This window comes from Dendrobates tinctorius, unplaced genomic scaffold, assembly GCF_039654945.1.
Source record: "Dendrobates tinctorius isolate UK_male_01 unplaced genomic scaffold, ASM3965494v1 ptg000272l, whole genome shotgun sequence".
NCBI classification, from domain to species: domain Eukaryota; kingdom Metazoa; phylum Chordata; class Amphibia; order Anura; family Dendrobatidae; genus Dendrobates; species Dendrobates tinctorius.
The window spans coordinates 11425455-11440841 of record NW_027361939.1 but is presented as its reverse complement, the minus strand read 5'-3'; the positions used below and the strand labels follow the sequence as shown (position 1 = coordinate 11440841).

Sequence of the window (15387 nt, the reverse complement as noted above, 5' to 3'; positions counted from 1 at the left end):
TGTACTGAGAGAAGTGTTAACACACAACAGTATCGACTTTGTGTGGCGGAAAAGCCTAGCATCTTAATTGTTTTCATCTTCATTAATGCCCCGAATACCACAGAGTATATTTTCTAAGATATGGATATGCTTTCAACCACACAATGTTTGCAAATCTCAAAATATAAAAGAATAAGTGAAAAAAGTGAACCATTTTTGGAACATTTTTGACAATGGTTTTCCATATCATGTTCTTTATTAAAAAACAAAATGAGTAATATTTCAATTTTCACCCTGGCCACTGGAGCTATTTTGGACTCGTACATCCTCTCATTCTCGAGCAGTTTCATCTTAATGTCAGAGGTAGGGTTACAAAGACTGACAACACCTCTGTACGCATCTGTTAACACAGGATCTAGGAATCACAAAAGGTGATGTCACAGATGACCCTTTTGCCCCTGAATTCAGAAGAATTTTGGCAAACCCTCATTAGATGCTTCAATGCAAACTATAGCATCAACGTGTGTTCATTGCAGCAATTGTACGAGTGCATTTCCTGAAAAAATCCCAGGATGTTTGAGTCTAAAAAGACCCAGCGCACAAATTTCTCATTTTTAAGAAAGATTGCGATATGGTAGAATACATATTGTCAAACATTATTATAACCCCCCGCCCAAACCTGTTGTAAGCAATAGTTAATTTCCTGAAGAACAATCCCCTTTCAAATGTCTCTTTTTTTTGGAGAATTTATCCTTTCCATCCGTACCCGCATGGCTCCAGTGGAGCAATCGGTCAGCGCGCGGTACTTATAAAGCAGTAACTTATAAAGCAGTATCTGTTGAGCAATGAGTTCAACCCTCACCTGGAGCATTCTTTTCTTGTCTTTCTTTAGTATTTTTGACTACTGAAGTAGTTGAATCGGTTCATGATTTGGTGGCGATTGCTTCACTCTTATGAGGAAAAAAAATTTTTTTGATTTTTTACCTTTGCTATCCAGCCCCAGTGGCCTAATGGATAAGGCACTGGCCTCCTAAGCCAAGGATTGTGGGTTCGAGTCCCATCTGGGGTGCTTGTGGATTTCCCTTTCCAACAGCATCTCATGGAATTTTGATGGTGCAGGTGAAAACTGTTCTACTGGACGATTGTCTTGTTTTCTCGTGACTTAGTTCTTGCAAACCTCTGCCATTTAGAGCGATCCTTTCTATGTACTGAGAGAAGTGTTAACACACAACAGTATCGACTTTGTGTGGCGGAAAAGCCTAGCATCTCAATTGTTTTCATCTCCACTAATGCCCCGAATACCACAGAGTATATTTTCTAAGATATGGATATGCTTTCAACCACACAACGTTTGCAAATCTCAAAATATAAAAGAATAAGTGAAAAAAGTGAACCATTTTTGGAACATTTTTGACAATGGTTTTCCATATCATGTTCTTTATTAAAAAACAAAATGAGTAATCTTTCAATTTTCACCCTGGCCACTGGAGCTATTTTGGACTCGTACATCCTGTCGTTCTCGAGCAGTTTCACCTTAATGTCAGAGGTAGGGTTACAAAGACTGACAACACCTCTGTACACAGCTGTTAACACAGGATCTAGGAATCACAAGAGGTGATGTCACAGATGACCCTTTTGCCCCTGAATTCAGAAGAATTTTGGCAAACCCTCATTAGATGCTTCAATGCAAACTATAGCGTCAACGTGTGTTCATTGCAGCAATTGTACGAGCGCATTTCCTGAAAAAATCCCAGGATGTTTGAGTCTAAAAAGACCCAGCGCACAAATTTCTCATTTTCAAGAAAGATTGCGATATGGTAGAATACATATTGTCAAACATTATTATAACCCCCCGCCCAAACCTGTTGTAAGCAATAGTTAATTTCCTGAAGAACAATCCCCTTTCAAATGTCTCTTTTTTTTGGAGAATTTATCCTTTCCATCCGTACCCGCATGGCTCCAGTGGAGCAATCTGTCAGCGCGCGGTACTTATAAAGCGGTAACTGTTGAGCAATGCCGAGGTTGTGAGTTCAACCCTCACCTGGAGCATTCTTTTCTTCTCTTTCTTTAGTATTTTTAACTACTGAAGTAGTTGAATCGGTTCGTGATTTGGTGGCGATTGCTTCACTCTTATGAGGAAAAAAAAATTATTTGATTTTTTACCGTTGCTATCCAGCCTCAGTGGCCTAATGGATAAGGCACTGGCCTCCTAAGCCAGGGATTGTGGGTTTGAGTCCCATCTGGGTGCTTGTGGATTTCCCTTTCCAACAGCATCTCATGGAATGTTGATGGTGCAGGTGAAAACTGTTCTACTGGACGATTGTCTTGTTTTCTCGTGACTTAGTTCTTGCAAACCTCTGCCATTTAGAGCGATCCTTTCTATGTACTGAGAGAAGTGTTAACACGCAACAGTATCGACTTTGTGTGGCGGAAAAGCCTAGCATCTTAATTGTTTTCATCTTCATTAATGCCCCGAATACCACAGAGTATATTTTCTAAGATATGGATATGATTTCAACCACACAATGTTTGCAAATCTCAAAATATAAAAGAATAAGTGAAAAAAGTGAACCATTTTTGGAACATTTTTGACAATGGTTTTCCATATCATGTTCTTTATTAAAAAACAAAATGAGTAATCTTTCAATTTTCACCCTGGCCACTGGAGCTATTTTGGACTCGTACATCCTGTCGTTCTCGAGCAGTTTCACCTTAATGTCAGAGGTAGGGTTACAAAGACTGACAGCACCTCTGTACGCAGCTGTTAACACAGGATCTAGGAATCACAAAAGGTGATGTCACAGATGACCCTTTTTCCCCTGAATTCAGAAGAATTTTGGCAAACCCTCATTAGATGCTTCAATGCAAACTATAGCGTCAACGTCGAGCAATGCCGAGGTTGTGAGTTCGACCCTCACCTGGAGCATTCTTTTCTTGTCTTTCTTTAGTATTTTTGACTACTGAAGTAGTTGAATCGGTTCATGATTTGGTGGCGATTGCTTCACTCTTATGAGGAAAAAAAAATTTTTTTTGATTTTTTACCTTTGCTATCCATCCCCAGTGGCCTAATGGATAAGGCACTGGACTCCTAAGCCAGGGATTGTGGGTTCGAGTCCCATCTGGGGTGCTTGTGGATTTCCCTTTCCAACAGCATCTCATGGAATGTTGATGGTGCAGGTGAAAACTGTTCTACTGGACGATTGTCTTGTTTTCTCGTGACTTAGTTCTTGCAAACCTCTGCCATTTAGAGCTATCCTTTCTATGTACTGAGAGAAGTGTTAACACGCAACAGTATCGACTTTGTGTGGCGGAAAAGCCTAGCATCTTAATTGTTTTCATCTTCATTAATGCCCCGAATACCACAGCGTATATTTTCTAAGATATGGATATGCTTTCAACCACACAATGTTTGCAAATCTCAAAATATAAAAGAATAAGTGAAAAAAGTGAACCATTTTTGGAACATTTTTGACAATGGTTTTCCATATGATGTTCTTTATTAAAAAACAAAATGAGTAATCTTTCAATTTTCACCCTGGCCACTGGAGCTATTTTGGACTCGTACATCCTGTCGTTCTCGAGCAGTTTCACCTTAATGTCAGAGGTAGGGTTACAAGGTAGGGTTACCACAGATTATGTTTTCTAAGATATGGATATGCTTTCAACCACACAATGTTTGTAAATCTCAAAATATAAAAGAATAAGTGAAAAAGTGAACCATTTTTGGAACATTTTTGACAATGGTTTTCCATATCATGTTCTTTATTAAAAAACAAAATGAGTAATCTTTCAATTTTCACCCTGGCCACTGGAGCTATTTTGGACTCGTACATCCTGTCGTTCTCGAGCAGTTTCACCTTAATGTCAGAGGTAGGTTTACAAAGACTGACAACACCTCTGTACGCAGCTGTTAACACAGGATCTAGGAATCACAAAAGGTGATGTCACAGATGACCCTTTTGCCCCTGAATTCAGAAGAATTTTGGCAAACCCTCATTAGATGCTTCAATGCAAACTATAGCGTCAACGTCGAGCAATGCCGAGGTTGTGAGTTAGATCCTCACCCGGAGCATTCTTTTCTTGTCTTTCTTTAGTATTTTTGACTACTGAAGTAGTTGAATCGGTTCATGATTTGGTGGCGATTGCTTCACTCTTATGAGGAAAAAAAATTTTTTTTTATTTTTTACCTTTGCTATCCAGCCCCAGTGGCCTAATGGATAAGGCACTGTCCTCCTAAGCCAGGGATTGTGGGTTCGAGTCTCATCTGGGGTGCTTGTGGATTTCCCTTTCCAACAGCATCTCATGTAATGTTTATGGTGCAGGTGAAAACTGTTCTACTGGACGATTGTCTTGTTTTCTCGTGACTTAGTTCTTGCAAACCTCTGCCATTTAGAGCGATCCTTTCTATGTACTGAGAGAAGTGTTAACACGCAACAGTATCGACTTTGTGTGGCGGAAAAGCCAAGCATCTTAATTGTTTTCATCTTCATTAATGCCCCGAATACCACAGCGTATATTTTCTAAGATATGGATATGCTTTCAACCACACAATGTTTGCAAATCTCAAAATATAAAAGAATAAGTGAAAAAAGTGAACCATTTTTGGAACATTTTTGACAATGGTTTTCCATATCATGTTCTTTATTAAAAAACAAAATAAGTAATCTTTCAATTTTCACCCTGGCCACTGGAGCTATTTTGGACTCGTACATCCTGTCGTTCTCGAGAAGTTTCACCTTAATGTCAGATGTAGGGTTACAAAGACTGACAACACCTCTGTACGCAGATGTTAACACAGGATCTAGGAATCACAAAAGGTGATGTCACAGATGACCCTTTTGCCCCTGAATTCAGAAGAATTTTGGCAAACCCTCATTAGATGCTTCAATGCAAACTATAGCGCCAATGTGTGTTCATTGCAGCAAATGTACGAGCGCATTTCCTGAAAAAATCCCAGGATGTTTGAGTCTAAAAAGACCCAGCGCACAAATTTCTCATTTTTAAGAAAGATTGCGATATGGTAGAATACATATTGTCAAACATTATTATAACCCCCCGACGAAACCTGTTGTAAGCAATAGTTAATTTACTGAAGAACAATCCCCTTTCAAATGTCTCTTTTTTTTGGAGAATTTATCCTTTCCATCCGTACCCGCATGGCTCCAGTGGAGCAATCTGTCAGCGCGCGGTACTTATAAAGCAGTAACTGTTGAGCAATGCTGAGGTTGTGAGTTCAACCCTCATCTGGAGCATTCTTTTCTTGTCTTTCTTTAGTATTTTTGACTACTGAAGTAGTTGAATCGGTTCGTGATCTGGTGGCGATTGCTTCACTCTTATGAGGAAAAAAAATTTTTTTGATTTTTTACCTTTGCTATCCAGCCTCAGTGGCCTAATGGATAAGGCACTGGCCTCCTAAGCCAGGGATTGTGGGTTCGAGTCCCATCTGGGGTGCTTGTGGATTTCCCTTTCCAACAGCATCTCATGCAATGTTGATGGTGCAGGTGAAAACTGTTCTACTGGACGATTGTCTTGTTTTCTCGTGACTTAGTTCTTGCAAACCTCTGCCATTTAGAGCGATCCTTTCTATGTATTGAGAGAAGTGTTAACACGCAACAGTATCGACTTTGTGTGGCGGAAAAGCCTAGCATCTTAATTGTTTTCATCTTCATTAATGCCCCGAATACCAAAGAGTATATTTTCTAAGATATGGATATGCTTTCAACCACACAATGTTTGCAAATCTCAAAATATAAAAGAATAAGTGAAAAAAGTGAACCATTTTTGGAACATTTTTGACAATGGTTTTCCATATCATGTTCTTTATTAAAAAACAAAGTGAGTAATCTTTCAATTTTCACCCTGGCCACTGGAGCTATTTAGGACTCGTACATCCTGTCGTTCTCGAGCAGTTTCAACTTAATATGAGAGGTAGGGTTACAAAGACTGACAACACCTCTGTACGCAGTTTTCAACCACACAATGTTTGCAAATCTCAAAATATAAAAGAATAAGTAAAAAAAGTGAACCATTTTTGGAACATTTTTGACAATGGTTTTCCATATCATGTTCTTTATTAAAAAACAAAATGAGTAATCTTTCAATTTTCACCCTGGCCACTGGAGCTATTTTGGACTCGTACATCCTGTCGTTCTCGAGCAGTTTCACCTTAATATGAGAGGTAGGGTTACAAAGACTGACAATACCTCTGTACGCAGCTGTTAACACAGGATCTAGAAATCACAAGAGGTGATGTCACAGATGACCCTTTTGCCCCTGAATTCAGAAGAATTTTGGCAAACTCTCATTAGATGCTTCAATGCAAACTATAGCGTCAACGTGTGTTCATTGCAGCAATTGTACGAGCGCATTTCCTGAAAAAATCCCAGGATGTTTGAGTCTAAAAAGACCCAGCGCACAAATTTCTCATTTTTAAGAAAGATTGCGATATGGTAGAATACATATTGTCAAACATTATTATAACCCCCCGCCCAAACCTGTTGTAAGCAATAGTTAATTTCCTGAAGAACAATCCCCTTTCAAATGTCTCTTTTTTTTGGAGAATTTATCCTTTCCATCCGTACCCGCATGGCTCCAGTAGCACAATCAGTCAGCGCGCGGTACTTATAAAGCAGTAACTGTTGAGCAATGCCGAGGTTGTGAGTTCGACCCTCACCTGGAGCATTCTTTTCTTGTCTTTCTTTAGTATTTTTGACTACTGAAGTAGTTGAATCGGTTCATGATTTGGTGACGATTGCTTCACTCTTATGAGGAAAAATTTTTTTTTTAATTTTTTACCTTTGCTATCCAGCCCCAGTGGCCTAATGGATAAGGCACTGGCCTCCTAAGCCAGGGATTGTGGGTTCGAGTCCCATCTGGGGTGCTTGTGGATTTCCCTTTCCAACAGCATCTCATGGAATGTTGATGGTGCAGATGAAAACTGTTCTACTGGACGATTGTCTTGTTTTCTCGTTACTTAGTTCTTGCAAACCTCTGCCATTTAGAGCGATCCTTTCTATGTACTGAGAGAAGTGTTAACACGCAACAGTATCGACTTTGTGTGGCGGAAAAGCCTAGCATCTTAATTGTTTTCATCTTCATTAATGCCCCGAATACCACAGAGTATATTTTCTAAGATATGGATATGCTTTCAACCACACAATGTTTGAAAATCTCAAAATTTAAAAGAATAAGTGAAAAAAGTGAACCATTTTTGGAACATTTTTGACAATGGTTTTCCATATCATGTTCTTAATTAAAAAACAAAATGAGTAATCTTTCAATTTTCAACCTGGCCACTGGAGCTATTTTGGACTCGTACATCCTGTCATTCTCGATCAGTTTCACCTTAATGTCAGAGGTAGGGTTACAAAGACTGACAACACCTCTGTACGCAGCTGTTAACACAGGATCTAGGAATCACAAAAGGTGATGTCACAGATGACCCTTTTGCCCCTGAATTCAGAAGAATTTTGGCAAACCCTCATTAGATGCTTCAATGCAAACTATAGCGTCAACGTGTGTTCATTGCAGCAAATGTACGAGCGCATTTCCTGAAAAAATCCCAGGATGTTTGAGTCTAAAAAGACCCAGCGCACAAATTTCTCATTTTTAAGAAAGATTGCGATATGATAGAATACATATTGTCAAACATTATTATAACCCCCCGCCCAAACCTGTTGTAAGCAATAGTTAATTTCCTGAAGAACAATCCCCTTTCAAATGTCTCTTTTTTTTGGAGAATTTATCCTTTCCATCCGTACCCGCATGGCTCCAGTGGCACAATCGGTCAGCGTGCGGTACTTATAAAGCAGTAACTGTTGAGCAATGCCGAGGTTGGGAGTTCGACCCTCACCTGGAACATTCTTTTCTTGTCTTTCTTTAGTATTTTTGACTACTGAAGTAGTTGAATCGGTTCATGATTTGGTGGCGATTGCTTCACTCTTATGAGGAAAAAAAAATTTTTTGATTTTTTTACCTTTGCTATCCAGCCCCAGTGGCCTAATGCATAAGGCACTGGCCTCCTAAGCCAGGGATTGTGGGTTCGAGTCCCATCTGGGGTGCTTGTCGATTTCCCTTTTCAACAGCATCTCATGGAATGTTGATGGTGCAGGTGAAAACTGTTCTACTGGACGATTGTCTTCTTTTCTCGTGACTTAGTTCTTGCAAACCTCTGCCATTTAGAGCGATCCTTTCTATGTACTGAGAGAAGTGTTAACACGCAACAGTATCGACTTTGTGTGGCGGAAAAGCCTAGCATCTTAATTGTTTTCATCTTCATTAATGCCCCGAATACCACAGAGTATATTTTCTAAGATATGGATATGATTTCAACCACACAATGTTTGCAAATCTCAAAATATAAAAGAATAAGTGAAAAAAGTGAACCATTTTTGGAACATTTTTGACAATGGTTTTCCATATCATGTTCTTTATTAAAAAACAAAATGAGTAATATTTCAATTTTCACCCTGGCCACTGGAGATATTTTGGACTCGTACATCCTGTCGTTCTCGAGAAGTTTCACCTTAATGTCAGAGGTAGGGTTACAAAGACTGACAACACCTCTGTACGCAGCTCTTAACACAGGACCTAGGAATCACAAAAGGTGATGTCACAGATGAACCTTTTGCCCCTGAATTCAGAAGAATTTTGGCAAACCCTCATTAGATGCTTCAATGCAAACTATAGCGTCAACGTTTGTTCATTGCAGCAAATGTACGAGCGCACTTCCTGAAAAAATCCCAGGATGTTTGAGTCTAAAAAGACCCAGCGCACAAATTTCTCATTTTTAAGAAAGATTGCGATATGGTAGAATACATATTGTCAAACATTATTATAACCCCCCGCCCAAACCTGTTGTAAGCAATAGTTAATTTCCTGAAGAACAATCCCCTTTCAAGTGTCTCTTTTTTTGGAGAATTTATCCTTTCCATCCATACCCGCATGGCTCCAGTGGTGAAATCAGTCAGCGCGCGGTACTTATAAAGCAGTAACTGTTGAGCAATGCTGAGGATGTGAGTTCGACTCTCACCTGGAGCATTCTTTTCTTGTCTTTCTTTAGTATTTTTGACTACTGAAGTAGTTGAATCGGTTCATGATTTGGTGGCGATTGCTTCACTCTTATGAGGAAAAAATTTTTTTGATTTTTTACTTTTGCTATCCAGCCCAGTGGCCTAATGGATAAGGCACTGGCTTCCTAAGCCAGGGATTGTGGGTTCGAGTCCCATCTGGGGTGTTTGTGGATTTCCCTTTCCAACAGCATCTCATGGAATGTTGATGGTGCAGGTGAAAACTGTTCTACTGGACGATTGTCTTCTTTTCTCGTGACTTAGTTCTTGCAAACCTCTGCCATTTAGAGCGATCCTTTCTATGTACTGAGAGAAGTGTTAACAAGCAACAGTATCGACTTTGTGTGGCGGAAAAGCCTAGCATCTTAATTGTTTTCATCTTCATTAATGCCCCGAATACCACAGAGTATATTTTCTAAGATATGGATATGATTTCAACGACACAATGTTTGCAAATCTCAAAATATAAAAGAATAAGTGAAAAAGTGAACCATTTTTGGAACATTTTTGACAATGGTTTTCCATATCATGTTCTTTATTAAAAAACAAAATGAGTAATCTTTCAATTTTCACCCTGGCCACTGGAGCTATTTTGGACTCGTACATCCTGTCGTTCTCGAGCAGTTTCACCTTAATGTCAGAGGTAGGGTTACAAAGACTGACAACACCTCTGTACGCAGCTGTCAACACAGGATCTTGGAATCACAAAAGGTGATGTCACAGATGACCCTTTTGCCCCTGAATTCAGAAGAATTTTGGCAAACCCTCATTAGATGCTTCAATGCAAACTATAGCGTCAACGTGTGTTCATTGCAGTAAATGTACGAGCGCATTTCCTGAAAAAATCCCAGGATGTTTGAGTCTAAAAAGACCCAGCGCACAAATTTCTCATTTTTAAGAAAGATTGCGATATGGTAGAATACATATTGTCAAACATTATTATAACCCCCCGCCCAAACCTGTTGTAAGCAATAGTTAATTTCCTGAAGAACAATCCCCTTTCAAATGTCTCTTTTTTTGGAGAATTTATCCTTTCCATCCGTACCCGCATGGCTCCAGTGGTGCAATCGGTCAGCACGCTGTACTTATAAAGCAGTAACTGTTGAGCAATGCCGAAGTTGTGAGTTCGACCCTCACCTGGAGCATTCATTTCTTGTCTTTCTTTAGTATTTTTGACTACTGAAGTAGTTGAATCGGTTCATGATTTGGTGGCGATTGCTTCACTCTTATGAGGAAAAAAAATTTTTTTTGGATATTTTACCTTTGCTATCCAGCCCCAGTGGCCTAATGGATAAGGCACTGGAATGTTGATGGTGCAGGTGAAAACTGTTCTACTGGACGATTGTCTTGTTTTCTCGTGACTTAGTTCTTGCAAACCTCTGCCATTTAGAGCGATCCTTTCTATGTACTGAGAGAAGTGTTAACACGCAACAGTATCGACTTTGTGTGGTGGAAAAGCCTAGCATCTTAATTGTTTTCATCTTCATTAATGCCCCGAATACCACAGAGTATATTTTCTAAGATATGGATATGCTTTCAACCACACAATGTTTGCAAATCTCAAAATATAAAAGAATAAGTGAAAAAAGTGAACCATTTTTGGAACATTTTTGACAATGGTTTTCCATATCATGTTCTTTATTAAAAAACAAAATGAGTAATCTTTCAATTTTCACCCTGGCCACTGGAACTATTTTGGACTCGTACATCCTGTCGTTCTCGAGAAGTTTCACCTTAATGTCAGAGGTAGGGTTACAAAGACTGACAACACCTCTGTACGCAGCTGTTAACACAGAATCTAGGAATCACAAAAGGTGATGTCACAGATGATCCTTTTGCCCCTGAATTCAGAAGAATTTTGGCAAACCCTCATTAGATGCTTCAATGCAAACTATAGCGTCAACGTGTGTTCATTGCAGCAAATGTACGAGCGCATTTCCTGAAAAAATCCCAGGATGTTTGAGTCTAAAAAGACCCAGCGCACAAATTTCTCATTTTTAAGAAAGATTGCGATATGGTAGAATACATATTGTCAAACATTATTATAACCCCCCGCCCAAACCTGTTGTAAGCAATAGTTAATTTCCTGAAGAACAATCCCCTTTCAATTGTCTCTTTTTTTTGGAGAATTTATCCTTTCCATCCGTACCCACATGGCTCCAGTGGCGCAATTGGTTAGCGCGCGGTACTTATAAAGCAGTAACTGTTGAGCAATGCCGAGGTTGTGAATTCGACCCTCACCTGGAGCATTCTTTTCTTGTCTTTCTTTAGTATTTTTGACTACTGAAGTAGTTGAATCGGTTCATGATTTGGTGGCGATTGCTTCACTCTTATGAGGAAAAAAAAATTTTTTGATTTTTTACCTTTGCTATCCAGCCCCAGTGGCCTAATGGATAAGTCACTGGCCTCCTAAGCCAGGGATTTTGGGTTCGAGTCTCATCTGGGGTGCTTGTGGATTTCCCTTTCCAACAGCATCTCATAGAATGTAGTTGGTGCAGGTGAAAACTGTTCTACTCGACGATTGTCTTGTTTTCTCGTGACTTAGTTCTTGCAAACCTCTGCCATTTAGAGCGATCCTTTCTATGTACTGAGAGAAGTGTTAACACGCAACAGTATCGACTTTGTGTGGTGGAAAAGCCTAGCATCTTAATTGTTTTCATCTTCATTAATGCCCCGAATACCACAGAGTATATTTTCTAAGATATGGATATGCTTTCAACCACACAATGTTTTCAAATCTCAAAATATAAAAGAATAAGTGAAAAAAGTGAACCATTTTTGGAACATTTTTGACAATGGTTTTCCATATCATGTTCTTTATTAAAAAACAAAATGAGTAATATTTCAATTTTCACCCAGGCCACTGGAGCTATTTTGGACTCGTACTTCCTGTCGTTCTCAAGAAGTTTCACCTTAATGTCAGAGGTAGGGTTACAAAGACTGACAACACCTCTGTACGCAGCTCTTAACACAGGACCTAGGAATCACAAAAGGTGATGTCACAGATGACCCTTTTGCCCCTGAATTCAGAAGAATTTTGGCAAACCCTCATTAGATGCTTCAATGCAAACTATAGCGTCAACGTGTGTTCATTGCAGCAAATGTACGAGCGCATTTCCTGAAAAAATCCCAGGATGTTTGAGTCTAAAAAGACCCAGCGCACAAATTTCTCATTTTTCAGAAAGATTGCGATATGGTAGAATACATATTGTCAAACATTATTATAACCCCCCGCCCAAATCTGTTGTAAGCAATAGTTAATTTCCTGAAGAACTATCCCCTTTCAAATGTCTCTTTTTTTGGAGAATTTATCCTTTCCATCCGTACCCGCATGGCTCCAGTGGTGCAATCGGTCAGCGCGCGGTACTTATAAAGCAGTAACTGTTGAGCAATGCTGAGGTTGTGAGTTCGACTCTCACCTGGAGCATTCTTTTCTTGTCTTTCTTTAGTATTTTTGACGACTGAAGTAGTTGAATCGGTTTATGATTTGTTGGCGATTGCTTCACTCTTATGAAGAAATAAAAATTTTTTGATTTTTTACTTTTGCTATCCAGCCCCAGTGGCCTAATGGATAAGGCACTGGCCTCCTAAGCCAGGGATTGTGGGTTCGAGTCCCATCTGGGGTGCTTGTGGATTTCCCTTTCCAACAGCTTCTCATGGAATGTTGATGGTGCAGATGAAAACTGTTCTACTGGACGATTGTCTTGTTTTCTCGTGACTTAGTTCTTGCAAACCTCTGCCATTTAGAGCGATCCTTTCTATGTACTGAGAGAAGTGTTAACACGCAACAGTATTGACTTTGTGTGGCGGAAAAGCCTAGCATCTTAATTGTTTTCATCTTCATTAATGCCCCGAATACCACAGAGTATATTTTCTAAGATATGGATATGCTTTCAACCACACAATGTTTGCAAATCTCAAAATATAAAAGAATAAGTGAAAAAAGTGAACCATTTTTGGAACATTTTTGACAATGGTTTTCCATATCATGTTCTTTATTAAAAAACAAAATGAGTAATCTTTCAATTTTCACCCTGGCCACTGGAGCTATTTTGGACTTGTACATCCTGTCGTTCTCGAGCAGTTTCACCTTAATGTCAGAGGTAGGGTTACAAAGACTGACAACACCTCTGTAAGCAGCTGTTAACACAGGATCTAGGAATCACAAAAGGTGATGTCACAGATGACCCTTTTGCCCCTAAATTCAGAAGAATTTTGGCAAACCCTCATTAGATGCTTCAATGCAAACTATAGCGTCAACGTGTGTTCATTGCAGCAATTGTACGAGTGCATTTCCTGAAAAAATCCCAGGAAGTTTGAGTCTAAAAAGACCCAACGCACAAATTTCTCATTTTTAAGAAAGATTGCGATATGGTAGAATACATATTGTCAAACATTATTATAACCCCCCGCCCAAACCTGTTGTAAGCAATAGTTAATTTCCTGAAGAACAATCCCCTTTCAAATGTCTCTTTTTTTTGGAGAATTTATCATTTCCATCCGTACCCACATGGCTCCAGTGGCGCAATCGGTCAGCGCGCGGTACTTATAAAGCGGTAACTGTTGAGCAATGCCGAGGTTGTGAGTTCGACCCTCACCTGGAGCATTCGTTTCTTGTCTTTCTTTAGTATTTTTGACTACTGAAGTAGTTGAATCGGTTCATGATTTGGTGGCGATTGCTTCACTCTTATGAGGAAAAAAAATTTTTTTCTTTTTTACCTTTGCTATCCAGCCCCAGTGGCCTAATGGATAAGGCACTGGCCTCCTAAGCCAGGGATTGTGGGTTCGAGTCCCATCTGGGGTGCTTGTGGATTTCCTTTTCTAGTTCTTGCAAACCTCTGCCATTTAGAGCGATCCTTTCTATGTACTGAGAGAAGTGTTAACACGCAACAGTATCGACTTTGTGTGGCGGAAAAGCCTAGCATCTTAATTGTTTTCATCTTCATTAATGCCCCGAATACCACAGAGTATATTTTCTAAGATATGGATATGCTTTCAACCACACAATGTTTGCAAATCTCAAAATATAAAAGAATAAGTGAAAAAAGTGAACCATTTTTGGAACATTTTTGACAATGGTTTTCCATATCATGTTCTTTATTAAAAAACAAAATGAGTAATCTTTCAATTTTCACCCTGGCCACTGGAGCTATTTTGGACTTGTACATCCTGTCGTTCTCGAGCAGTTTCACCTTAATGTCAGAGGTAGGGTTACAAAGACTGACAACACCTCTGTAAGCAGCTGTTAACACAGGATCTAGGAATCACAAAAGGTGATGTCACAGATGACCCTTTTGCCCCTAAATTCAGAAGAATTTTGGCAAACCCTCATTAGATGCTTCAATGCAAACTATAGCGTCAACGTGTGTTCATTGCAGCAAATGTACGAGCGCATTTCCTGAAAAAATCCCAGGATGTTTGAGTCTAAAAAGACCCAGCGCACAAATTTCTCATTTTTAAGAAAGATTGCGATATGGTAGAATACATATTGTCAAACATTATTATAACCCCCCGCCCAAACCTGTTGTAAGCAATAGTTAATTTCCTGAAGAACAATCCCCTTTCAAATGTCTCTTTTTTTTGGAGAATTTATCATTTCCATCCTTACCCGCATGGCTCCAGTGGCGCAATCGGTCAGCGCGCGGTACTTATAAAGCAGTAACTGTTGAGCAATGCCGAGGTTGTGAGTTCGACCCTCACCTGGAGCATTTGTTTCTTGTCTTTCTTTAGTATTTTTGACTACTGAAGTAGTTGAATCGGTTCATGATTTGGTGGCGATTGCTTCACTCTTATGAGGAAAAAAAAAATTTTTGATTTTTTACCTTTGCTATCCAGCCCCAGTGGCCTAATGGATAAGGCACTGCCCTCCTAAGCCAGGGATTGTGGGTTCGAGTCCCATCTGGGGTGCTTGTGGATTTCCCTTTCCAACAGCATCTCATGGAATGTTGATGGTGCAGGTGAAAACTGTTCTACTGGACGATTGTCTTGTTTTCTCGTGACTTAGTTCTTGCAAACCTCTGCCATTTAGAGCGATCCTTTCTATGTACCGAGAGAAGTGTTAACACGCAACAGTATCGACTTTGTGTGGCGGAAAAGCCTAGCATCTTAATTGTTTTCATCTTCATTAATGCCCCGAATACCACAGAGTATATTTTCTAAGATATGGATATGCTTTCAACCACACAATGTTTGCAAATCTCAAAATATAAAAGAATAAGTGAAAAAAGTGAACCATTTTTGGAACATTTTTGACAATGGTTTTCCATATCATGTTCTTTATTAAAAAACAAAATGAGTAATCTTTCAATTTTCACCCTGGCCACTGGAACTATTTTGGACT

The 15387-nt window shown here is 39.4% G+C and overlaps 15 non-coding genes across 15 annotated transcripts; all 15 read left to right on the top strand.

Moving 5' to 3' along the window:
* The first annotated feature begins 975 nt into the window (after positions 1-975).
* TRNAR-CCU (transfer RNA arginine (anticodon CCU)) lies at positions 976-1048 on the top strand. Its single transcript has one exon. It is a non-coding gene; the product is annotated as a tRNA-Arg (tRNA).
* A 1106-nt stretch (positions 1049-2154) lies between these two features.
* TRNAR-CCU (transfer RNA arginine (anticodon CCU)) lies at positions 2155-2228 on the top strand. Its single transcript has one exon. It is a non-coding gene; the product is annotated as a tRNA-Arg (tRNA).
* A 3129-nt stretch (positions 2229-5357) lies between these two features.
* TRNAR-CCU (transfer RNA arginine (anticodon CCU)) lies at positions 5358-5430 on the top strand. The gene has a single exon. It is a non-coding gene; the product is annotated as a tRNA-Arg (tRNA).
* A 1137-nt stretch (positions 5431-6567) lies between these two features.
* On the top strand, positions 6568-6660 carry TRNAI-UAU (transfer RNA isoleucine (anticodon UAU)). The gene is given in 2 exon segments: positions 6568-6605; positions 6625-6660. It is a non-coding gene; the product is annotated as a tRNA-Ile (tRNA).
* Positions 6661-6786: 126 nt separating this feature from the next.
* TRNAR-CCU (transfer RNA arginine (anticodon CCU)) lies at positions 6787-6859 on the top strand. Its single transcript has one exon. It is a non-coding gene; the product is annotated as a tRNA-Arg (tRNA).
* Positions 6860-7966: 1107 nt separating this feature from the next.
* TRNAR-CCU (transfer RNA arginine (anticodon CCU)) lies at positions 7967-8039 on the top strand. The gene has a single exon. It is a non-coding gene; the product is annotated as a tRNA-Arg (tRNA).
* A 1102-nt stretch (positions 8040-9141) lies between these two features.
* On the top strand, positions 9142-9214 carry TRNAR-CCU (transfer RNA arginine (anticodon CCU)). The gene has a single exon. It is a non-coding gene; the product is annotated as a tRNA-Arg (tRNA).
* An 885-nt stretch (positions 9215-10099) lies between these two features.
* On the top strand, positions 10100-10192 carry TRNAI-UAU (transfer RNA isoleucine (anticodon UAU)). Its single transcript is given in 2 exon segments — positions 10100-10137; positions 10157-10192. It is a non-coding gene; the product is annotated as a tRNA-Ile (tRNA).
* Positions 10193-11203: 1011 nt separating this feature from the next.
* On the top strand, positions 11204-11296 carry TRNAI-UAU (transfer RNA isoleucine (anticodon UAU)). The gene is given in 2 exon segments: positions 11204-11241; positions 11261-11296. It is a non-coding gene; the product is annotated as a tRNA-Ile (tRNA).
* A 1085-nt stretch (positions 11297-12381) lies between these two features.
* Positions 12382-12474, top strand: TRNAI-UAU (transfer RNA isoleucine (anticodon UAU)). The gene is given in 2 exon segments: positions 12382-12419; positions 12439-12474. It is a non-coding gene; the product is annotated as a tRNA-Ile (tRNA).
* Positions 12475-12600: 126 nt separating this feature from the next.
* Positions 12601-12673, top strand: TRNAR-CCU (transfer RNA arginine (anticodon CCU)). Its single transcript has one exon. It is a non-coding gene; the product is annotated as a tRNA-Arg (tRNA).
* An 887-nt stretch (positions 12674-13560) lies between these two features.
* Positions 13561-13653, top strand: TRNAI-UAU (transfer RNA isoleucine (anticodon UAU)). The gene is given in 2 exon segments: positions 13561-13598; positions 13618-13653. It is a non-coding gene; the product is annotated as a tRNA-Ile (tRNA).
* Positions 13654-13778: 125 nt separating this feature from the next.
* TRNAR-CCU (transfer RNA arginine (anticodon CCU)) lies at positions 13779-13851 on the top strand. Its single transcript has one exon. It is a non-coding gene; the product is annotated as a tRNA-Arg (tRNA).
* Positions 13852-14662: 811 nt separating this feature from the next.
* On the top strand, positions 14663-14755 carry TRNAI-UAU (transfer RNA isoleucine (anticodon UAU)). Its single transcript is given in 2 exon segments — positions 14663-14700; positions 14720-14755. It is a non-coding gene; the product is annotated as a tRNA-Ile (tRNA).
* Positions 14756-14881: 126 nt separating this feature from the next.
* TRNAR-CCU (transfer RNA arginine (anticodon CCU)) lies at positions 14882-14954 on the top strand. The gene has a single exon. It is a non-coding gene; the product is annotated as a tRNA-Arg (tRNA).
* Positions 14955-15387: the final 433 nt, after the last annotated feature.